The sequence below is a fragment of the Ursus arctos genome, unplaced genomic scaffold (assembly GCF_023065955.2).
Source record: "Ursus arctos isolate Adak ecotype North America unplaced genomic scaffold, UrsArc2.0 scaffold_21, whole genome shotgun sequence".
Taxonomy (NCBI): domain Eukaryota; kingdom Metazoa; phylum Chordata; class Mammalia; order Carnivora; family Ursidae; genus Ursus; species Ursus arctos.
The window spans coordinates 40523563-40549068 of NW_026622886.1; the positions used below are offsets into that span (position 1 = coordinate 40523563).

Here is a 25506-nt window from a genome sequence, read left to right on the forward strand (position 1 = left end):
TGGCCAGGCAGGGGTGTGCAAGAGCCATGTGGGGAGAGGCAGCAGACAGTGGGGAGGCCCAGGTAGAATGAGTCAAACCTGTTTGGAAAACTGAAATGCAGTGGTGTGGATGAGCACAGCAAGGGGAGGTGGGGTTGGACTTCCCCAAATGGGGCTACATCAGATCATGTGGAGTTTTGGATTTTAAATTTTATTCTAAAAACAGTGGGAAGCAATGAAAGTAAGGGAGCATCATAATCAGATTGATGGTTTGAGATGCTCATGTTCCAGGCTCTATAGCAAAAAGTCCTGGACAAGGTCAAAAGAGGAAGTGGGGAACTAATTGAGAGGTCATTGCAAGAGTTCAAGTTAGGATGATGCTGGTTTAGTCTGGAGTGGTGACAGTGGAGATCAAGAGGAAGAGGTTTGTTTTTGAAATATTTTCATAAGGCAAATCTCAGGTAACATGGAGAAGTTTCATTTATGTGGTGAAAACTTAAAAATACAAAGAGAACAAAAGCCCCAAATTCTAGTGTTTTAACAATAAAATGTACTTCAGCCAGAAATCCAGGCATTGTCACTGCAGATTTTGCATGTCCTCAATAATTGTTTTATTTTTGTGAAATCTTTGAATTTGATTTGCTGCTTTCATGCAGATTGCAAGATAGCAATGCACTTATTTGTTCAACAAATGGAACAGTTACAAGTGCTGGGAACACAGTGATGAGTGAATATGTCAGATCTCTTTTTTCGAAGAGCTTGTATTCTGGTAAAACTTACCTTTTTGTGTATTCTTTTAAGAAATACATATTTTAACCAAAAGAATATAAGAGTGGTATGTTTCTTAAATACCTCAATTTGATACAGGAAGGTATAAAATAATTTTTGAATTCCTATGAGAAGGACTCCAAACTCTATTAAAAAAATTTAAAAAGTTGGAGCACCTGGATGGCTCGGGTAAGCGTCTGCCTTTGGCTCAGGTCATGCATGATCTCGGGGTCCTGATATCTATCGAGCCCTGCGTGGGGGGGGGGGGGGTCCCTGCTCAGCAGGGAGTCTGCTTTTCCCTCTCCCTCTGCCTCTCCCCTCCCCCTGGCTTGTGCTTTCTCTTTCTCTTTCTCTCTCTGTCTCAAATGGATAAATAAAATCTTAAAAAAATTTTTTTTTAAATGTAGAATTTAAATTTTAAAAATTTAAAAGTAAATAAATTAATATGCAAATAACTTACTGGGAAAACATTTTCCATGAAACTAATGAAGAAACAATATTATTGTAGAAAGATCTTGCATAAATCATTAAAGTAGAATCTCCCAACAGAAAAGCTGACTAAAGACAAAAAATACAGTTAAAATAAATAATATAAATGTCTTCCAAATAGAAAAAATTGACCTTGGTAATAATAAAAGAAATCAACCAGGTGGTATTTTCTCCTTTAACACTAGCAAAGATTTCTCCTTTCTGAATCATGATAATAAGTGGTAGGTGGGAGTGGCTGAACCAGTGTGATTTGGGGTAACTTTTCTGGAAAGCAGTTTGGCAATATGCATGATAGGCTTAAAATGTTAAATCCTTTTTCTTAATTCCACGTTTAGGTATATAACCTAAAATAGTCAACAATATTGACAAAGCTTTCTATAAATATAAGTGGGTAAAGCATTCAAGATAGAGCACAGATACTGAGCTTGGGAGGTCAGAAAACTGACATTGTGATCTGAATTGTAATTAGGTTTTTCAGAACTTCTGGAGATTTCATTTTGATCAACTGTGAATGGATTGGACAGCCTCAGGAAAAAGCCACACCATCCAAGTTGGAATCGCCATTTCCTGTTTGGGCAAAAATGTTATACTGATTTAGTCTCAAAATAGGACTGTAGAACTTAGGGCTTCCTTACTCTCCTGCCTTCAAAGAGCTGCACCAAGCTTCTTTTAGTCAGTGATTGGGTCAGAGCCTAAACATACCTGCTAGAAGCTCTCTGCTGCCATCTCCAGTCCTCTCCTCTCTCTGAGTCCTACCTTCCACCTCCATTCCAGATTTTAGAACCCCAACACACACACACACACACACACACACACACACACACGCCCACAAGGGGGAGTGGTGGTAGAAATAAAACTGGATTTGGAATCAATATTAATTGGTAATGCTTGTATAGTGTATATGTCAGGCACTGGGTATATTATGTATATTATACATACATATTATTTACACATTTTTATGTATTAACTAATCCAGTCCTAACAATAACAAAATAATAGTATCATGAGGTAGAAGCTATTATGATCCCCATTTTACAGATGAGGAAACTGAGGCACAGTGACTTAACCGAGTCATACAGCTAGTGTGTGGCAGAGCTGGGATATTTAGGTAGCAATCTGGATCCAGAATCCTGCTTTTTAAATCACTAGATCATTCTGCCTATTTAACCAAATGACTAAAAGTTCATGTCCTGACTCTCACTTAACCAGCTAGCAGTTAGGAAAGACGCCAAGTATCTCAGAGCCTGGTTATCTACTGTGAAAAGGGTATCTGTTAACACCAGCTGCTCTGATGCATTGCAATGATGGAATGAGATGAGCTATATGAAGTTCCTGACATGTAATAAGTATTCAAGTATTTAGGACATTATTATTCAAAAGTACTTTATAATTTTATGTAATTTCATACATTGACTTTGCCTTAATATTTAACTACCCATTGACAATGGATTACAAAGACAAAATTGTACCCTCCTGAAACTTTCTTGGGCCCATTTCCTGTGTGGCAGCATTTGATGGTTATGTAGCTCACCAAAGAGTTCTGATCCCTGCCTCATCATCAAGGTGTCCGGACCACCTGTATGATTCAGACACCTACGACTCTAGACCAGGTCTCTGCAAGCTGTGGAGTCTACAGCAGTGAGTTGGACAAAAACTGTCGGCAGTTCCCTTTCACTATAGTGAAGTGGCAGCTAAGGTTGGGTACAAAAGAACTCATCAGTATGTTCTATACTGTGGGTCTCGAGATGCAGAATTTAGAAATGGGCTTGCCTGACTGTCTGATCCCGTGAGCTGGCTTCTAAGGAATGGCTGTGGTACAGAGTTTTATGTCAGTCGCAAGATTGCAGTTACAAGCACATTTTAATTTACTTTCTCACTTACGTGGTCACCATTTGCTCATTTTGATCCTGCAGAGTAAGGGTTCTAAGAAAAAGAGAATAGTTTCCTTATATACCCCCGGAGTAGAAGTGGAAATGAAAATGTTTTTGAGTAAGTCTATCTGTACAGTGTTTAACAAGTTTCTGTGTATCTTCATGCAAAATGTACATCTGCTTGTTTTCTTCAGTTTCCTCCTTTTTTTAAAGGTATGAATTAACTGTATTTAACCTCTTCCCCAGTCTCCCACTTCTTGTGTTTTATAGCTGTGTAGATCTGAGTACATTTGGAACCAGCTGCACATCTGGCTCTCCCGTTGGCTGAGATTTTGAACAGGTTACTTATCTCTGTGAGCCTTACCTATACACTGAAAATAATAATGCCTAGGTCATGGGTTTGATAAAAGGATTAATGGGATATGTATAATGCATTTTGCAAAATGATTAATTTTTAGTAGGTAATTTACAGGGCTAGGGAGCATAGCAGTATATAAAAGAGGAAACATTACGTAGGGATGAAAAACAGACTAGAACAAAGGAAAGGAGGAGAAAGTATAGGAAAAAACCAAATAGTAAACAGATAAAAGAGAAACATTTTATTGTGGAAAAAAGATACAAGTTCAGAGTTCAAAATAAGATTTTGTCATTTGCCACGCACTGCATAGTCAGAAGTAGAAACTAGATTACTACCACACCTGAGACCAAAATCACAGTCTTTCTTTTTACATACATCAAATATCTCAGGTATTTCCTCCTTCCAGGAATCTTGCCTTGATGTCATCATGGGAGGAAAACCCTTAAGAAAGGCAAGTAGAAGAGCAGAGACCTTTGATACTTACCCAGGGAGAAGGTAGACATGTTAGTCAATTTTAGTAGGTCATTTCAATATTGAAAGAGGTTATAGTGTTTGTCCAGTAAGGATCTGTCTTTGTTAGGAACTAGTTTTCTTTCTTTAATTATTGTCATACAGTGTCATATTATTATGAAGGGGTATATTTCTTCATCATAGTGAAATAGATGGGTAGGTACTACCTTACGGAAGTACTGAAAAAAAAAAAAAGACAATATCTGCTCTCTATCCAGCATGTACTCATTGGGTAGCTGTTCAGATATTGTGGATACACAGGCAAATGAAATACGGCTCTTGACATGGGAAGCTTTTTAAGTTAATTTAATAATGGTTCTTATCACCAATTCCCAAACTTGATGGCTTAAAACAATAGCAACTAATGGGGCACCTGGGTGGCTCAGTCGTTAAGCGTCTGCCTTCAGCTCAGGGTGTAATCCCAGAGTCCTGGGATCGAGCCCCACATCGAGCCCCACATCGAGCCCCACATCGAGCCCCACATCGGACTCCGCTGGGAGCCTGCTTCTTCATCTCACACCCCCCTGCTTCTGTTCCGTCTCTCGCTGGCTGTCTCTCTCTCTGTCAAATAAATAAATAAAAAATCTTTAAAAAAATAGCAACTATTATTTTTTGTAATTCTGTAGGTGACTTGGTGGTTCTTCTGATGTTTGTTGATTTCTCTTACGTGGTTATAGTGAAATGGTGGTGACTGTGACTGGAGTTATCTGGAGGCTTATTTGGGATGCTGGGATGAATGGGCTTTTCTCCTTTTACATATAATCTCAAGACTTCTTCCTCTTCACATGGACCTGTTCAGTGTCCATCTATCAGGTAACTGATCTTAATACATGGTGGCAAAAATCAGTATTCAAGGGGAGAACGTGGAAGCTGCCAGTCCTCTTTGAAGCTAAGTCCAGCATCGACACAAAATCTTTTCCCCTGCATTCTGTTTGTTACTGTGAATCAGAAGGAGAGATATTGCGAAATTCACTCTCCCAAAAAACAGAAAACTTCCATTAATTTGTAACATTTGCTAATTTTCCTAGTGTAAATAGTTCCACCTTGGCTGATTTCAAGCTAAGGTAACATTGATGAACACAGAATTTGGAAGAGAGGAGCACCGTTGATTCTTTTTTTTTTCTTTCTTTTTTAAAATTATTTATTTATTTATTTATTTATTTATTTATTTAATTTATGTTTTTAACTTAAATTCAATTAGCCAAGGTATAGTACATCATTAGCACGGGGTGTTATATTGAACTAATGCATCATTGAACACAGTTGATTCTTGAGAACTCATGCAGGCTGGCTACAGCATATCACTGGTATACACCAACCAAGGCTCATTGTGGGAGAGAACTACACAAAGACAAGAATGCCAGAATTTGAGGTTCATTGAGGGCCATGTTGGAATACTACCATAGAAGCAAATAGTCTAATGGGAAGGACGATTCATAAATAGGTAATTACATTATTAGCATTCAGAAGAATATGGTAAAAGAGCATATTAAATGTACACTTAAGGAACACAGAAAAAGTTAAGTGTCTGTGCCCGGGTATGTCAGTGAAGATCTGTTCCCGCTAGAGGTGATGATGAAACTGAGTCTTGAAGAATAAGTAGGAAGGAGTTCACCAGACATAAAAGGAGAAGACATCCAGTTAAAAGGGACATTTACAAGTCTAAGAATTGTTACGGTAAAATTACTTAGTGAATGGCAAAAATGTCTTTTTTTTCCTATGTGATTGTAGTGAGTATATCTTGGCTATTGAAGTATTCTGTCCCGTTGTTCATATTCACCAAACCCTAACATTTTGATGTCTAAATTATGTCTCCTCCCAAATTTTCATATGCAAAAGTTGCACAGAATTCTTTGTCGGACCATGTGGCTCAACTTTTGAAAAGAAATTTGGTCCCTATTAGAAGTTCCTTAGAGGGCAGGAACAGAAAGAAAGGCTAAAAATGTCTTAGTAGTTAGATTATGAGGGTTCTTGAATGCAGTTTAGTAAGTCTGGAATTTATCCTGTAGGAAATGTGAATCCCTCTATTTCCAAAAAAGTGGTTGCTTGAATGTATTCATTTTCTATGGCTGCTGTAAAAAATTTTGATATTATTTTTTTTAAAGATTTTATTTTTAAGTAATCTCTATACCTAGTGTGGGGCTTGAACTTACAACCTCAAGATCGAGTTGCATACTTTTATCAGCTGAGGCACCCCTAAAAATTTTGATGTTTTTAGGGCTCCCGGGTGGCTCAGTTAAGTGTCTAACTCTTGATTTTGGCTCAGGTAGTGACCTCAAGGGTTGTGAGATCCACCTCCACGTTGGGCTCTGTGCTGAGAGTGGAACCTGCTTGATTCTCTCTCCCTCTATCTCTGCCCCTCCTCAAACTGGTTCACGTGTGTTCACTCTCAAATAAATCTTAAAATTTTTTTTTTGATATTCTTAATGGCTTAAGACAGAACAAATTTTTTATTTTACCGTTATGGAGGTCAGAAGTCCAAAACCTGTCTCACTAGGCTAAAATCAAGGTGTCACCAGGGCTGCATTTCCTCTGGAGGTTCTAGGGAAGAATCTGTTTTCTTGCCCTTTTCGGCATCTAGAATCCACCTGCATTCCTTGGTTCATGATCACTATAACTTCTTGCTTTTATCACATCTCCCACTATAAACTTGGATCCTGACTCTTTCTTACCAGGACCCTTGTGATTACAATGTGTGCTTGCAGATAACACAGGATAATCTCCCCATCTCAACGTCTTTAACTCACGTCACATCTACAAAGTCTCTTTTTCCTTATAAAGTAACATTTACAGGGGGGCCTAGGTGACTCAATCAGTTAAGCATCCAACTCTTGATTTTGTCTCAGGTCATGATCTCAGGGTTGTGAGATCTAGCCCCACAGCTGGCTCTGTTCTGAGCATAGAGCCTACTTAAGATTCTCTCCCAGGGGTGTCTGGGTAGGCTCAGTCGTTAAGTGTCTGCCTTTGGGTCAGGTCATAATCTTGGGGTCCTGAAATCGAGCCCTGTATCAGGCTCCTTGCCCAGTGGGGAGTCTGCTTCTCCCTCTCTCCCTACTCCCTCCCTTGTTTTTGCTCTCTCTCTCAAATAAATAAAGAAAATCTTAAAAAAAAAATATTCTTTCTCCCCCTGCCCCTCCCCCCCACTCATGCTTGCATGCTCCCTTTCTCTCTCTCTCTCCCTCCCTCCCTCCCTCCCTCCCTTCCTCCCTCCCCCTAACATTTACAGGCATTAGGGATTAGAATGTGGACAACTTTGGGGACACCATTATTCAACCTACTATAAACAATAATATTTATGTTTTAGAAATACTACTCTTGATCACATGCAGAGTTGACATAGGAAGTGTGACACAGAAGTTCAGGAAAATAAGTTATGGGCTGTTGCAATAGTCCATAAAAAGCCTTGATACAAGATGTATCAATGGGGAGAGAAAGGGACATTACAAATTTCAAAGAGGTCTAGGAGTTGGGACTAACAAAGTGACCAGTAAGGACTAAGGAGTAAAGGGGAGAAAAAATATTGACTCCAATTTTTGGCTTCAGTTAGGTGACTGTGATGTAATTAAACTACAGAGAATGTGTAAGAAGTGGTCTAGGGGACAATTCATTTAGTTTGGGCCATGTTGTTTGAGTAGCTCTTGGAATAATGTGGTGGTGAGGCTAGAGACCAAATAAATAAATAAATAAATAAATAAATAAATAAATAAATAGATGGAATGTACAGCACAGGGGATACAGTTAGTAATATCATATTACCTTTGTGTGGCGATGGATGGTAACTATAGACTTATTTTGGTGATCAGTTCATAATGTATATAAACGTCAGATCACTGGTGGTGGAACCAGGCTTTGACCCCCAGTTAGTCTCTGAATCCTGAGCAGTGCTCTTAGCCACTCCACCACAGGACCCCCCCATCCAAAAGTTTTGTTTATAATATTAGGCTGAGAACAGATATAATAACATGCAGCTACATCTCTCACTGAGCTTGGACCACAGTGGAGTGACCACAGTTTGATCCCACTATCAATGTGAACCATTCTTCCCTAGATCCATAGATGTTTAGAACTGTAGGGTTATTATATTAATAATGATGATCACTTTTTTGTGGTATATTACTCTTTTAATATGCTGCTGAATAGTTTCCAACATTCACTATTATAGGAATTTTTTTCTGCATAACGACCATAAGTAATATTGCCGCTAGTTTTTTGTTGTTTTTTTTTTTGGTCTGTAGCATTTTTGTTAGATTTGGTTTCACTTTGCTGATTTTACAGAAATAATTTAGAAGCTTTTCTTCCCTCATCTGTGCTCTGGAACAGTTTAAATAATATTCTAGTTACCTTTTTCATAAAATTATGATGGAATTTACCTATAAAACTATATGTTCCTAGTTTCCAGTCATTATTTCTTTGAATAAGCTTTCTGCCTCTTTCTCTTTTCCTTCTGGGATATGTAATGGGACACGAGACTGGAGAACTACATAGGGGGTCAGACCATCGTGAATCCCTGAGGAACCACTGGAAGATTTTGAGTAAATTCTAGACAAGATCAAGTAAATCAGTGAACACTCTCACAGCCAAGCTGATCAATGGCAGGGTGAGGGGTGTGACTGGAAACAAGTCAACAAATTAGAACTCCATCATTATATCTCAGTCAGAAATAATGAGGGCTTGTATTAAGTCTATGACAGCACAGATGGAGAGATAAAGATATTTAACATGTACAAATGATTGTAGGCTGATAGGCGTAGAATTTGGGTGGAGAAAAGGACTATCTATAGTAACTCCTGGTTCAAAACTGGGACACTTACTTGGATTGAGCTGGATACTGGACTGTGGTGCTATTGATTGGAATATAGGACCTAAGAGGAGGAGCAAGTTTGAAGGAAAATATGATGAGTTCTATGATGCCCTGTTATGGCTAACAGGCAGATGAAAATCAAGGCTGGAATCTGAAGTTGAGAATCGGGGCACCTGAGTGGCTCAGTCAGTTAAGCGTCTGACTCTTGATTTCAGCTCAGGTCATGATCTCAGGGTGGTGAGATTGAGCTCTATATCGGGCTCTATGCTGGGTATGCAGCCTGCTTAAGATTCTCTATTCCTCTCCCTTGCTCCTCCCCCCCCCCCAAAGTAAATAAATAAAGCTGGGACTCTTGTGTATGGGTAATGGCCAAAGTCATGGAGTGGTATGAAGCTACCAAGGGAAAGTATACAGCTGTATTGTCCAATATGGGAGCCACTAGTCACATGTAATTATTTAAATTTAACCTTGGATTAGTTCAAGTGAAACAAAAAATTTGGTTTCTCTGTTGTACTAGCCACACTTCAAGTGCTCAAAGACTGTATGTGGCTTGTGGCTACTGTATTAGACAAGCATAGATTATAGAAGATTTTCATCTTCAGAGAAAGTCCCATTGGACAGCACTGGTATACAGAGTGAGAAGAGCAGAGGTGTGAAATATATCAGGACCCTGATATTACTGGTATCTGTGTGGTCACTGAAAGAGCTCAACAAAAACAGGCTGAGGAGGTGCGTCCATCCACTGAATGCTTTCGAATGAGCTTGGCACTACCTGCTATCTCTGATCTCCAAGCTGTCCTATAGGAGTGGCAGTACTAATTATTTTTATTAAGGCTTATTAAGGTTAATTTTCTCAAGATTCCAAGAGCTGGATTTGTAACCCAAATGTCTGTAATGTTCCAAATCCAGTGATTTTTCATTTGCTCCAGGCTGCCTAGCCTAGGCAAGCACAGAGACAATGGTGCTGAGAAAAAACAGAAGGGAATTTTATGAATGTGAATGACACATGGCACCACAGGTTCAAGTCAAGGTCAGGTCAGAAAATTATGAGTAAAGTCAGGTTATTCAAAAATTTTGTTGAGAACAATTTTAGTGTAGTGTAGGGGCTGAAGCCCTTTCAGAATGTACTGAGTATAACTGTACCCATGTAGAGCATAGGCCAGTTGAGCCTGTCCTTTTAAGAAGTTAGATTTGGAGATTCTTCTTGATACAAAAGATCGTTTACTGAAAGATATTTCAAGTTTTTCTAAATTACATATTAAATCCTTAAGACTGTGTCTCTCATCTTTGGAATAGTCAGAAGACACTGAAGCTTTTGATATACTCCTTATTGCTTAGTTTTCAGCTTTTAACCTTGGTCTGGTCACTAACCTTTCCAGAGTCCCCTCCCCCCCAATCTGTGAATGAATTTGGAGATATGTACCTTGCTTACCTAATAGGGATGTTTGGGCATCAAATGAAATGATATATTTGATAGTGAACTGTGAAGTGATATGTAATATAATATGCTATCCCCAACCTATCAGGCAAAAGTAATGTTTAAACTCCACAGATTTACCCACAAAGTTTTATGCATCTAGTGCACATTTTCATTTAAAGGTATTATATATATATATATCTGGAGAAGAATAGAAAAATGTACGAGCACGTGTTGAATTTCCCCAGCCCAGCCTTCCAGCTTGACACTTGATTTTTGAAACCAATAATCATGGGTTCCTGTGGCCAGTTGTGATTTAATCTTTATGCCCTGGCTAACTCCATCAAAACTGAGAGAAAGGGAAGAGACATTTCCCCTCTCTAAGATGTTTAAGAGAAAAGAAAAATGATTCAAGCTTCCTATCGAAGAAAACTCAGAGTATATAAGATAGGTATTTCTAATTGTTTTGTTAACTAGATGAATACTTATATCTAGAACCTAATAAGTTTGTGGAAAAACTTACCATTCGTTCCTGAGGAAGCAAATCCCATTGATTACCTTTTGGAGAGCTCCTCAAAATCTGTTTGCTTTTGAGCTTTGCTGATGACTGGAGGTCAGAGTGTTCCTAGGAACCATTGTGGTTCAGTTAAAGTGAGTATAAGCACCGGAAGATGTGTTTTTGTCACTAGACCATGGAAAACCTAAAAGGTCTTCTTGTGCTTCTCTGGATCTGGACTCAGCAGCTGAAAATATTTTCTGCCCAACAAAAGTACTGCTAGGTTCCTTAATTCCCAGGGTTTGAACACTTAAGTCCCACCACATCTATCCCAGCTATGTCTGAAATAACTACAAGGAGAATCTATAATATTTTTGGTCAGAATAAATCAGAGGAGTGTAAATTATTTGTCAATAAAGTAGTTCTCAGTATACTCTGGAACTTTTCTAATTAGCCTCGAGGCATATTGAACTCACAAGAAGTTACTGGAAATGTCAGTTATTAAATAGACATTTTCCGTAATTGAATGTTAGTGTCACACAGTTCAGACCACAGGCCCTGGCAGCCCAGAGAAAGGGTTGCTTGTAGCAAACTGTGCACTGACAGGAAACAAACTTCTCAGTGGGTCCCACCACAGTGCTTTGGCCTTAACTTGCAGGAGGGAAGAATTATCAACCACCACCCCAGCTGTTGCCACTGAGTTGCTGTCACTGAAATAATCTGATGGTCAGGTAAACTATGAAGAAAACCAAAGTCCTGGTGGGATTTTAAAAAATGCATTATTTTATTTTATTTTATTTTATTTTATTTTTTTGCTTGAGGTTTATCATGTTACTGATAAATGGTCAAAGAAAGGTGCAGAGGAAAATCCCTAACCCCAGTGGTGGGTTAAGCCATTGACTTGGACTCTGTTTACTGATATTTTAGCAGAAATGATATGAAACTCGTCTGTTTTTCAAATGTGTTTTTTAAAACTGAGATAAAATTGTTATATAAATTATATAATTTCAGGTGTATAACATAATTTGATATCTGTGTACAATATAAAGTAGTCCCTACCACAAGTCTAGTTACCATCCACTGCCATGTAATTGAACCTTTTCACTCATTTTGCCCACCTACTACCCCAATCCCCTTCCCCTGTGGTAACCATCAATCTGTTTTCTGTGTCTGTGAGTTTGTTTCTATATTGTATTATTTGTTTGTTTAGATTCCACATATAAGTGAGAACATACAATATTTGTCTTTCTCCATCTGACTTATTTCACTTAGCATAATAAACTCAAAGTCCATTCATGTCACAAATGGCAAGATTTCATTCTTTTTAAAGAATGATAGTATTCCATTGCATATATATACCACATCCTCTTTATCCATTCATCTGTTGAGGGACATTTAGGTTGTTTTCATATCTTGGCTGTTGTAAACCATACTGCAATAAATGGAGGACTGCATATACCTTTTGGAATTAGTGTTTTTGTATTCTTTGGATAAATACCCAGAAGTAAAATAGCTGGATCATATGGTAGATCTGTATGAGGAATCTGAATACCATTTTCCATAGAGGTTGCACCAATTTACGTTCCCACCAGGAGTGTGTGAGGGTTCTCTTTTCCCCACAGTCTCTCCAACACTTGTTATTTCTTGTCTTTTTGATAATAGCCATTCTAACAGGTGTGAGGTGATATCTTATTATGGTTTAGATTTGCTTTTCCGTGATAATGAGTGAAGATGAACATCTTCTCATTTGCCTGTTGGCCACCTGTATGTATTCTTTGGGAAAATCTCTGTTCAGATCCTCTGCCCATTTTTAAATTGTGTTGTTTGTTTGTTTTTAAGATTTTGTTTATTTATTTGAGAGAGGGAGAGAGAGAGTGCGCATAAGCGGGAGGAAGGGGCAAAGGGAGAGGGAGAAGCAGACTCCCTGCTGAGCAGGGAGCCTAACGCAGGGCTCAATCCCAGGGCCCCGAGATTGTGAACTGAGCTGAAGGCAGACGCTTAACCAACTGAGCCACCTCCAGGTGCTCCTGGGTTATTTGTTTTTTAAATTTTTGAGTTGCATAAGTTCTTTATATATTTTGGATATTAACCGCTTATCGATATATGATTTGCAAATATCTTCTCCCAATTAGTAGGTTGCCTTTTCATTTTGATGGTGGTTTCCTTTATTGTGCAGAAACTTTTTAGTTTGGTGTAGCCCTATTTATTTTTGCTTTTGTTTCCTTGCCTTTGGAGTCAGATCCACAAACATGTCACTAGGACCACTGTCAAGGAGGTACTGCCCATGTTTTCTTGTAGGAAATTTATAGTTTCAGGTCTTACATTCAGATCTTGAGTTAATTTTTGTGTATGGTGTAAGATAATGGTCTTGTTTTGTTCTTTTGCATGTGGCTGTCCTGTTGCCCCAGCACCATTCATATGTGGTTTTAAGTTACCAACTAAGGGCCAAGAATCCTTACCTAATTGAGTTTAGTCTGCTGACTTACAGACAAATAGAAATTGCCATCATCTATGCCCAAGATAGAATGCCATCATTGTATAATGCTGCTGAAATTCTTGATCAACTACTATACATCCCTAGTCCTAGTGGTGAGACTGATTTATGAAGTTACGCTTAATTAGCCCTTGTGACATTGGGGTTTCTTCCCTTCTCTTGAGCGCTCATCCTCTTCTCTGTGCCCATAGCCCCATCTCTGGCTTCCTCAAGATCCTCTGCAGATCATTCCTCTGACCCTCTATATGTACTCAGTCTCCTCCATCTTAAATACAGAGAAAAAGCAAATGAACAAATGATCCTCCTACAAGTTTTTGCTCACCTCTGTTAATAGTATCTATCTTAAATGTCAAACCCAGTGACATCATTGTCTAACGAGAAGAATGTTTCTACTTTGCTAACCAGACACTGCATCTACTATACTAGTGTATCCCTCTATCAGAGATGAGCCCTGCATGCTTTCGTAGTCTTTAAGTAATAAGTTTACTTGACCTCATATTAAGTGAGCCCAGAGGGCACACTTAAGCTTCTTCCTTGATCCTAGTCTGTCTTATCTCCCTGCCAAGTGGTTCAAGGTCACTTCTATGATTGTTGATCTACCATAAAGCCCATGGGGACCAGCTCTTACAAGTCCTCTTTCCCTAGGGCTTGGGTTTTGCATCTGGTGGGAATTCCTAGTACAAAGGAACAGATTTCCTGGGGCATACCACTGTCAGACTGACTATCACATGTCACACATTATGTAATTTCATATGATGTGTCATGTCATATATCCTATCATTAAAATAGAGAGCTAACTACTATGTGTCTAAAGTTATTATTAAAAAGAAAATAGTTTTGGGGCTTCACTGATCAATTTTTTTTCTTAGTCACACGGTAAGCAAGGGAATAACAAGCTTTAGCACTCAAAGAAGCTGCAGTCTTTTATCTACCCTTGCTGGGATTGAGCTCTTGCCACTTTAAAGAAAAAATGGTACTCCAGTTTCCTTTTTGGGAGCCCTACTCTGAACCCAATTCTTTTTGGAAGGAAGCTTGGCCTGGCCATTACCAGCCCTCAACACTGGATAAAGCACTCTTTTAAGTCAAGCAGACCCTAGAACAGCAATGTCACTACTTACCTGGCTCTTAGCATAGTGATTGCCAGGTAACTCCTGCGTTCTGGTGACCAATGGGTTACTCTTGGCTTCCTTTGCATGTTGAAGTCAGCTTGGACGGCATCTGCATTTGTCATGCATGTGCCTTTGTAATTATGCTTTGGTATGCTGGTTGCCTGTATATCAGGGGTTATTCATAAGCTTAGTCTCCAAAACCTAGGCCTACGTCTTTCTAGTTTCCTCTCCTCACCACTAGCCCAGAGGGGGACACACCATCTAGAGTATGACCATTTCCTCTTCCAGATTCTGTTCCAAATTTAAAAATGTGTGGAAAGAAAAAAAATGTAGAAAGACACTTTAATAAGCAAAAAAGGTTAATATAGGCATGATGACGATTATTCACTTAGAGAAGACATGCTATTATCTGTTAATTTTGAATTAGTCAATAATAACATTAATTCAATAATAGCAATTAATGCTAGTAAGTTACAAGTGCCACATAACTTACATGCACTGTCTCATTTATTGTTTAGAACATCCTATGCCATGAGTATCCATGTTTTCCTTGTTTTATAGAAGAGGAGCGCAAAGAACTAAGTCACTCTGTCTAAGCCATAAGTCAGTAAGTAATGGAGTCAAGACTTGATTTTAATTTTGTTTAGATTATATTATGTAAATGAGCTCTTCACTTCTACACTATAATTCCACTGTAAATAAACAAATGAAGTAGAGTCCTAGCAAGTCGTGATGATGCCTGGGTAAGCAAAGCCAGTTAAATCCCAGCCTGTGAAGTTTGCATTTGATCCCATAGGCAATAGATAGTTAACACAGATTTTTGAGCCTGGGGTTAATGTGGTAAAATTCACTTTATATTAGCTGGATATTGATGGCCAGGAAAGACACGCAGATGAGTAAGAGATATGAAGACCATCTGAAAGTCTATTACAAAAAGAGACATAAAGCCTGAGCCTGTCTGTATGAGAAAATTACAAACCTTCATATTGAAAAATATTAAAAACACCTAAATAAATGGAGATGTATACTGTGTTTTTAAACATTTATAGACAAGAAGACTTACCATTTTTAAGATATCAGTCTTTTCCAAATTAATCTATTAATCTATAAAATTTTTCTTCCATAAAAAATTTTACCAATAAAATTTTAATTGATATCTCACAGATTTTTTTCTAATGGATCTTGATAAATGGATTCTAAAATGAATATGGCAAATTAGGGCCAAGAGAAACCACAACACTGCTGAAGAACAATAACTAGGTGGGTTATAAGAGATCATGACTTATATAATAATTAAGCCAGCGTAGTATTTGTGCATGGTAAAACAAAATGACCAATGGCAGTGAAGAGAGGCCAGCCACAAAACAAATGATATACAGAAACTTGGTATTACAGAGTTGGCATTTCAGATCATTGGGGGATGGTGCTCAAGAAATGGTGCTGGGACAATTGCTTATAAAAGAAATTGGATTCCTAGTTCACAAAATACATAATTTTTTTTCTTGTATGAATTAAGAGCTTAAATATGAAAAACAATGATTTAAAATGTTAGGAGAAAATATAGATAGGAGAAACTTTTCTCACTATTATGTATGGGAGAATTTCTTAAATTAAAATTTAAGTTTCTAAAATAAAACATGAAATATTAAAAAACAGAATGATATATGTAACTACATTAAAATTAAGAACTTCTGTTCTTTGGAGAGCCCATAAGAAGGTAAAAGGATAGATTATAACTTGGGGAGAAGCTGCTAGCTACAGTATTACCAACAATGCAATAGTTTCTCAAATATATACAGCACAAAAATTGGTGAGGAAATAACTACTCAGTAAATGAGCACAATAAGAAAGTAGGTATTTGACAGAAGTGGTGAATAAACCTATAAAAAAAGAGGGTGCTTAACTTCATCAGTAATCTGAAAAGGCAAGTTAGAAGTATAATGAGATATTTCACATCTAATTTGACAAAAATTAAGTCTAATGGTACTGTTAGAATATTAACACTTTATTAGAGGAAGCAGCATTATCACTTTGAAAAGCAATTAGGCATTGTTTCGTAAAGATATATATATTCTGTGATCAGGAATTACACTCATAGGCATACATCTTAGAGAAGTGCTTCATAGGTTTTAATCTTCATACAAATCATCTGGTGATCTTGATAAAATACATATTTGCATTCAGAATTCAAAAAAATATTAAGTTTTAAAAATCCATAATTACGCATTTTAGAGAAACTGCAAGATATTTATTTCATTCATTCATTGAACAAATACTTATTGAGTTGAACACTTACCATGTGACAATTTTACAGCATTAAGGATACAACAACCAAAAGATAGAAGGAAAAGCAAAACCCTCCCTTCCTGGATCTTATATTCTAGTGTGTGTGTGTGGTGGGGGAGGGGGCATTAGACACAAAATAAATAAATAAAATAAAATATATAGTATGTCTGAGGTGATAAATGCTACGTAAACTTTTAGCAAAGAAGGGAGGTAGGCAATGTTGGAGGGGTAGTCATTGTAATTTTAAATTTAGTTATCAGGTAAAGTGTCCCTGAAAGCCTGAAAATTAAGCAAAGGCCTGGAAGAGGTGAGAGAGTGAGTCATGTGATTATCTGAGAGACAAATGCATGTGTAAAGGCCCCAAGGCAAAAATATGCTTTGTGTGCTGGATGAATAGCGAGAAAGTTATTGTGGCTAGATTCAAATGATTAAGAGGAAAAGAAATAAAGAGATAAAATCTTAGATGTAGAGGGGGACAGATCATGTAAGAATTGTGTAGACCACTGAAATGACTTTGTCTTTTACTCAGAGACAAAGGAAAAGCCATTGGAGGCTTTTAAATAGATAAATGATATTATCTGATTCAGAGATAACAGGATAACAATATCCTTCTTGTTACTATGTTGAGAAAAGATCAATTGAAGGAAGGTCAAGTTTAAGCAGCGAGAGCAACTAGTAAGCTATTGTGATAAGCCAAGCAAAACATGATAGTAGTTTGGAGCAGTGTGGGTGGCAAGAAGTGATTGAATTTTGTATAAATTTTGAACGTAGAGCTGATGGACTTTCTGAAGAATTGAATGTGGGGTCTAAGGAAAATGATTATTTTTTGTCTTAAGATAATGGAAAAGTAGTGTTGCCATTTAGTGAGATGGGGAAGACTGCTGAAGAACATGTTTGGGGAAAGGGTTGAAAACCATGTGCTCAGATTTAAGCATTTTTATGTTTGAGATGTTTCCAGAGGAGGTATTTAGTAGACAGTTGAGTATGCCAGTGTATAGCTAGAGAGAAGTCTGAATCGGAGATAAATTTTGGGGTCATCATCATGTAAGTGCCATTTATAGACATGAAACTGGCTGAGAGATCCACGAGAAGGGGTAACAGGAGAAGGGGCCTGAGCCCTGAGCATTCCAATGTTTAAAGGAAATATCTTAAAAGCAAATAGAAAAGACAAGTCACCTACAAATGATCAACAATTGAACTTAAAGATGACTTTTCAAGAGCAACAATGGAAGCCAGGAGAAATGGAGTAGTATCTTTAAAGTGATGCTAGAAAGAAAGCAAAATTATATTTTTAGAATGAGGATAAAATAAAGACATTTTCATGAAAAGCTGAGAGTTTACCCACCAATAGACCACTCTTTTTTTTTTTTTTTTTAAAGATTGTACTTATTTATTTGTCAGAGAGAGAGAGAGCAAGAGAGCTAGCATAAGCAGGGAGAGAAGCAGGCAGAGGGAGAAGCTGTTTCCCCACTTAGCAGGGAGACCAATGTGGGACTTGATCCCAGGGTTCTGAGATCATGACCTCAGCTGAAGGCAGACGCTCAGCTGACTGAGCCACCCAGGTGTCCGAGTAGACCACTCTTAAATAAATGTCTAAAGGATACATTTCAGGACCTAAGTAAGTGTTTCTTAGAACATCTCAAATGAAAGAACAATAGAATGGCAGGGGAATAAAGAAAGACCCCAGTGTAGTTGACAGATGTCTCAACAATGATACTTTAGACACCAACCCCTTTAGATGAAATTGGAAATTTTTTGTTGGTTTATTTTTGTTTTTTAAAGGTTTTGTTTGTTTGTCAGAGAGAGAGAATGCACACAAGCGTGGCGGGGGCGGGGGGGGGGGGGGGAGGACAGCAGGCGGAGGGAGAAGCAGGCTCCCCGCTGAGCAAGGAGCCTGGTGCAGGACTTTGGGATCATGACCTGAGCCAAAGGCAGATGCTTAACTGACTGAGCCACACAGGCATCCCAGAAATTGGAAACTGTTTGCCAGGTGTATCAGAATTGCTCATTTCTAGGGGCTAAGCTTCTGAGAATGTAGGTTTCTAATTGATCTTGAAATTAATCCTCTCTTACTGTCTACAGCATGATTAGCAAAATGTTTATGCTGCTTCTAGGTGTTATTACTCATTAGCGTTACTTAAATAAGAAAATATAATTTACAGTTTTTTCCTAATAAATTGATGGGAAATTTAAAACTAATTTTTTTACGTTAAAATGTTAACCAATAACTTAAGCTCTCATCAAATCACTGCCTTCAGGGAAAGCATTTCATATAATAAACTGTATGTCTATTCCAAGGGGAAATTTGGAAAATTCCTATAAGGCAATAAATAAGAAAAGGCAAGTAAAGACCCATACATAAATATCTACACGGATTAGATAAGTACCATTTCAGGAATGTAGTATTTTGGGTAACCACTTAAATAGACCATACATGGCATGTTAAGATCTTGAAAAAAATTGCTGATGAATTAATAACTTGTATTATTTTTGTCAAAAGGAAAAAATTACTAGTGAAATTCCTTACATTAACTAGAAGAGAGGAAGAAAACCATTTAGTCAATATTAAACAAGTGTTTGTTAAACTTCAACATTGATCCAATTTTTCTAAGTAAAAACTTCTTAGCAAACTAGAAACAGAAAAAAATTCTTAGTACGCTAAAACTCTACAATTATCATAAGCTTAAGGACACCACATTCAACTCATCTATATTATAGTGAGAAACAAACTCAAGATACCTGGCATCATAGTTACTGGTTAATATTGTACTAGAGGACCTATGTAATGTCATACCAATGTAAAAATAGGTAAGAGACATCATTGTTACCAAGAAAGATACAAGACATTATTATTTAGATAATATGTTTGATAGTGTATATAGAAACTCCTAGGGAACCAATGAAAACATTATTAGAACAAACTGGAGAGATTAAAAAGGAGTATGGAGCAACATATAAAAATCACCAGCTTTTTAAAATTCCAGCAATGACCAATTAAAAATGTATTAGGAAGAATATTTATAATTACCAAAAAAAATACAAAATATCTAGGAATAAACCCAATAAAGAAATATGCAAGATATTTATGGAAAAACTAATAAAATTTATTGAGGAAGACCTGATGTATTAAAAAATATATACAACGTCTGAGCATGGGAAAAGGTATCACTTCTACCCCAATGACATGGTGAATTCAATATGGAAACATAAATGCCCAAAAATCACCAAGGAAATTTAAAAACAAGCAAAATGAGAACAAGAAAAGGAGATTATACCCTAACAGCAATCAAAATATATAGTGAATCTATGGTAATAAAAATAGTATGGTATTTAAGTAGGAAAAAACCCCAAAAGATCAATAGAACAGGATTCAGAGTCCAGTAATGAGCCTGTGTATATATAGGACAGTTGACTATCGATTTTAGAAAATACAATAAAATATATCAACACCTAATTCCATTCATTAAAAAAATCCAGGTGAATTAAATAATGCTGAAAATTATAAAATATTAAAAGAAAATATAGGAAGATATGTTTATGACTTTGTGGTAGAGTGGTCCTCTTAAATATGTAAATTCATTAAGAATAAAATATAATTTTTAGTACATTACCAAACTTCTGAATAATACAAAAGACCACACCAGAAAACCCCATAAGAAACAATGATAGGTAGAAAAAGTATTTTCAATACACCATAAACAAATGAACAATATTCAGAATTTATAAAGAGCCAATGATAATATATAAGGAAAAGACAATCCAACTGAAAGAATATGAAATAATTCACAGAGGAGGAGTTACAAGTGGACCATAAACATATACGATGACTCTACTTCTGGTAATCAAGGAAATGTAACCGAGAATGATGACATTCACTTACCACATTGGAACATTTTTTAAGTTTTTCATAAGTTATCTATTAATTTTTTTCACAATGTAATCTAATACAGTTAAAAAACAATGGAATAAATCTATGCATATCGATACAACAGCTTTTCAAGAAAACTGTTGCTTAAGAAAACTAATGATAAGCACATTATGTTAACGTTATGTAAAACTTGCTCTCATGCACATGTACGGTTACATAGACGTACACTATCTTAGCTGTAGCAGCAGAGTCTGAGATGGTGATTCTTCTTCAAGTAATTCATGGAGAAAGTGCTCCCAGAAGTGGAGTGAGAGAAGCAGGGTAGGACACAGGGAGAAAGTGACTGTGGTCCTGAGCAGAGACCAGCTGTCTGATTTTGCAGGGATTTATATCCCTCTGTCTGTTATTGACCAAATGTGGCCTGCCGCCATCCCAAGGGATATGGGGAGTAGTCACAGCATCTGTTTGGCCACAGCAATTCTCCACAGAAAGGGGAAGTACTATCAGCTCCAGCAGCAGCAGAAAAGGGGATCTTGGCAGGGCAGCAAGATCCCCTTTTAACACACATGCAAGCAAGAGACTCAAGGAATTCACACAAAAGTGGTCAAATGATTACTTCTAGTGATAGGCCTGAGGTTGAGGAGTGTTGTGAGGGTGGGCTTTAGTTTTATATTTGTTTTTTTAATAATCAAAATATGTTATATTATGCAGTTAGAAAATAAGCTTTTAAAAAAAGAAGCATTTTACTTTCTTACCTAGGAAACGACTCCATTATCCCACCCTTTCAAGCCTTCCTTGACTTTTTTATACTTAGTACAAATAGAATTTATTTGAAGGAACCACACTAAGATTCCAGTGAACTTTTTTAATATGGCATTTCATAAGTCAAGACAATTACAGAATTAGTTTTTTTTAGGCAGATGTCATTTCAGTTTTCTATTTAATAATGTGATCATTCACAGACCAGTTTGTGAATTATGAGAAACATATGCATATATTTAATGAAACAGAAATCTAGTGAATATACAATTTCATTCTTCTAATACTCAGTGACTTTGAGCAGAGTTTCTTATGTTGAATGTCTTGATGAAGATAGCAAACAACTACTTATTAATCAGTGTCCTTTGCTGTTAAAATGAGAAGGGAATCTGATACTCATACTCTACCTTTTAATATAGATGTTATGAAAACCCATTGCCTTGCTCTCTTACTTGTTTAACCTGCTCATCAGAGTAAACAAGAAGGGACTTCAGCCTTTAAACAGGTCCCTCTTGCTTCTCTACTTAATCATTACGTATGATCTCATCCAGATACCATGATTCGGCTGAGTCCCAGACATATAACTTCACTTTGACCTTTTTCAAGAATTCTGTATTCAACTGCTAGGTTGAATTTTCATCCTGGACATCTTTAGTTAGCATCTCAAACTAAAGAAAACTCCAGATTCCCCCTCCACCCTCAATTCCTACACACCTATTCCTCATCCATCAGTAAAAGACATCATCATTTATTCATTTGCTTAAGCCACAAATCTGAGTAATCCTTGATTTCCTTCTTTCATCATTCCCCCATGCCTGATTCATCAGAAAATCATCTTGATGATACCCTTAAAACTTCTCTTCAATCTGTATTTCTCCATCTCTGTTAATGCTCCCTTCATCCAAGGAACATAATCTTTCTTAAAGACTATTACATGTATACCCATGTCCTGTTCCATTATTACAATAATCTAACTACTCTCTGTATTTCACTTTTTGCTTTCCCTTTCACATAATAGCTAGAGCAGTCTTTTAAAAATGTAAATCAGCTCTTTTCTCCAGCCATCGAAGATGCCAAAGGAAAGAAGGTAGCCCTGGCTCCTTTTGTTGTGAAGAAGCAGGAGACCAAGAAGGTGGTCAGTCTCCTGTTTGAGAAAAGGCCCAAGAATTCTGGCATCAGACAGGACATCCAGCCCAAAAGGGACCTCACCCACTTTATCAAATAGCCCCGCTACATCATCTGCAGTGATAGAGGGCTTATTCTCTATAAATGTCTAAATGGGTGATGGGCTCTTGGTGTGATGAACACTGGTTGTTATATGTAAGTGATGAATTACTAAATTCTACATCTGAGACCAATTTTGCCATATATGTTAACTAACTAGAATTTAAGTAAAAAAATTGAAATAAAATAAAAGTGCCTCCCGTGATTAACCAGCTTACCCAGGCCTTAGACGCTATACAGCTATTCAGCTGCTTAAGCTGGCCCACAAATACAGATGAGGGACAAGTCAAGAGAAGAAGCAGAGATTGTTGGCCCGGACTGAAAAGAAAGCTGTTGGCAAAGGGATGTCCCTCCCTCAGAGGCCGCCTGTCCTTTGGGCTGGGGTTAATAACTGTCACCACCATGGTGGAAACCAAGAAAGCTCAGCTGGTAGTGACTGCACATGCTGTAGATCCCATTGAGCTGGTTGTCTGCCTGCTTGCCCCATTTCATTGAATGGGAGTTCCCTACTCCATTACCAAGGGAAAGGCCAGGCTGGGGTGTCTAGTCCACAGGAAGGCTTGCACTACTATTGCCTTCACACAGGTGAACTCAGAAGAAAAAGGAGCTCTGGCTAAGCAGGGGAAGCTATCAGGACCAGTTATAATGATGGATATAATGACATCTGCAGTCACTGGGGAGGAAAAGTCCATGGCTTGTATTGCCAAGTTGGAAAAGACAAAGGCTAAAGAACTGGCTACCAAACTGGGCTAAGTATATGCTGTTTTGTATTTTCTGTACATAAAAATAATAAGTTCTCTTAAAAGAAAAGTAAATCAGATCACGTAATTTTCCTGGGTAAAACCCTGTGCTGCATTTAGAATAAAATCCACATGCCAACCGTGTGTTCCCCAACCCTGAGAAGTCTTCCCTGCTGTTCTCCCGCCTCTTCTCATATCATATTCCTCTCTCAGTATGCCTTGGCCACGCAGGGCCTCTGCTGGTTCCTTTGTACGTGCCAACCCAGCTCAACAGGTCCACATCTAGATATCACCTTCTCAGAGGTCTCTGACCACCTAATTCAATATAGTCGCTCAGTTCCTCTTTCATTACCCTCTTTTAATTCTATCATATTTGTCACCTCTTGTGTTTTTCTTGTTTATTTACTGTCTCATCTCATTCAAATTTAAGCCCTACAAGAGTAGAGAGGTTGTACAGTCCATATGCTCAACCTGTGTGTGGAATGGATTCTGACACACAGTAGGCTCCTAATACACATTAGTTGAATAAATGGATGAATAAATGCTTGCAAGCATAGGCACTTCTGTAAAGGAATTGTGGGAGATACATGGTAGCTATAACAATGTTCCCCATCATGTATGGAGCTTCCAATCTGCTTGGGGACCCAAATAGTACAGACCTGCATGAGTAAGCAGTATGCTGTGTGGTAATGACAATAAGTGAGATGGGTTCAGAGAAGACTGTGGGAAATGCAAGAGACCTAAGCTCGGGGCCTCTGTTCCAGTATTTGCTTACTGCTCCAGTATGCAAATCATTTAACTGAATGTATAGAATTTCCATTCCCATCAGTGTGGTTGCAGCAGGAGTTGAATGGTGCTAAAACTGTCCAGTGATAGTTTGCTAGATAGGTGAACAGCCTGTCTGGACAACTTTTTCCAATGCCTTCTCATTTGAGTATGCTTTCAACAGAAATATTTTGAGTAGGTTTTAAGCCTTACCCAAATTGGGTAAATAATTGAGCAAACTTCTGCTCTTGCTAAACAAGATGCAGGTTTGGGATGACCTTAAAGATTTTTCATAGTAATTCTTAGGCAATGAGGTAGGAGGCACAGTAAAAACCTGATGGCACCGGCATACCAAAGAACACTTGACTATCCCCCCTCTTTTTTTTTCACTTAAAATTAGCTTTTTGGGGCCCTTAATTGATGATACTACTTTGGCTTTTTGAAGGGTAGCCTAATTCTTTTTAGACTCTCTTATTACTCATTGGTTCATGTGGAACTTGCTCTCATGTACCATGGAGTTCTTCATGTTTTATACAGTAGAGATAACAGTGAACACAATTAAATGCATACTTGTAAAGGCTAAAAACAATTGTCTTAACTTTATAGACTCCTGTTGCAAAATAAGGAAATAAGGTTTAAAGAGTCTGCCTGAGAGAAACAAATAAGCAAGGAAGACACTGGAAGGGGAAGCTCAGCGTTTCTTTAACTTCTCTTTTCTTCTGGAGTAATCCTAACATAGTGAAGGCTTCAAGAATTTACTGCCTTTGCTTTTCAAATAAATGACTTGGGTGTGAAAAGCAGCACATCCGCCCTGTGGTTGAGCTTTTTTTTTCGGTGAGTGGCTTAGCTCTGAAATTCTCTGTAGTGGTGGGCTGGTGGCACTCCCCTGGCCTCTCTTGGAGATTCCTCTCTTCGTTCAGTTACTTTCAGTTTACTGACAGACCCCAGGATGGCCCAAGGACGATCTGCTGGTCTCATTTTCTGACTTCAGACTGCAGTGATCACATCTTCAAAAGTAGAATTCTATGTTTAGGAAAGCATACCCATGCCCTATTCTATCAGGAAAGCAAGATCCCAGTTTATTGCATTTAAAACTTGTTACAATGAAACCTCCAATAATAGAACCCGCCAAACCCAAATCTTTAACCGGTGTACCACCCCTCCCCCCCCAAATTCAACTTAGGGGAAAAAAGCAGAATAGCAACTGTTTCAGGAATATATTTACTTTTAAAATGTTCTATTATGATACATAGCCATACAACATAATTGTTAATTTTAAAAATGTGACTCCAAATTTAGTTCTTTTTATTTGTAATAAAGTGATATTATTAACCATTTCCTCCCATCCTTCAGGGTTCTAAATAGGGGAATATACACTCAAGGATCATACTAGGATGAAACTCAAAGTATTACTTTATTAATTTAAGCAAAAACCCTGTAATGCCTAAAGTGGAATAGCTTCTCATAAACAAGTGAGGTCCTCAAAAACTGGTGTTTAATATATACTTTCTTTCCTACAAATTGATGAAAATAGGGCTGTAGTGCCAACTCCCTGATTTACCCATCTGCGTA

The 25506-nt window shown here is 37.6% G+C and overlaps 1 pseudogene; it reads left to right on the forward strand.

Moving 5' to 3' along the window:
* Positions 1–23182, forward strand: part of LOC130544456 (60S ribosomal protein L7a-like) — a 37642-nt pseudogene extending 14460 nt beyond the window's left edge.
* Positions 23183–25506: the final 2324 nt, after the last annotated feature.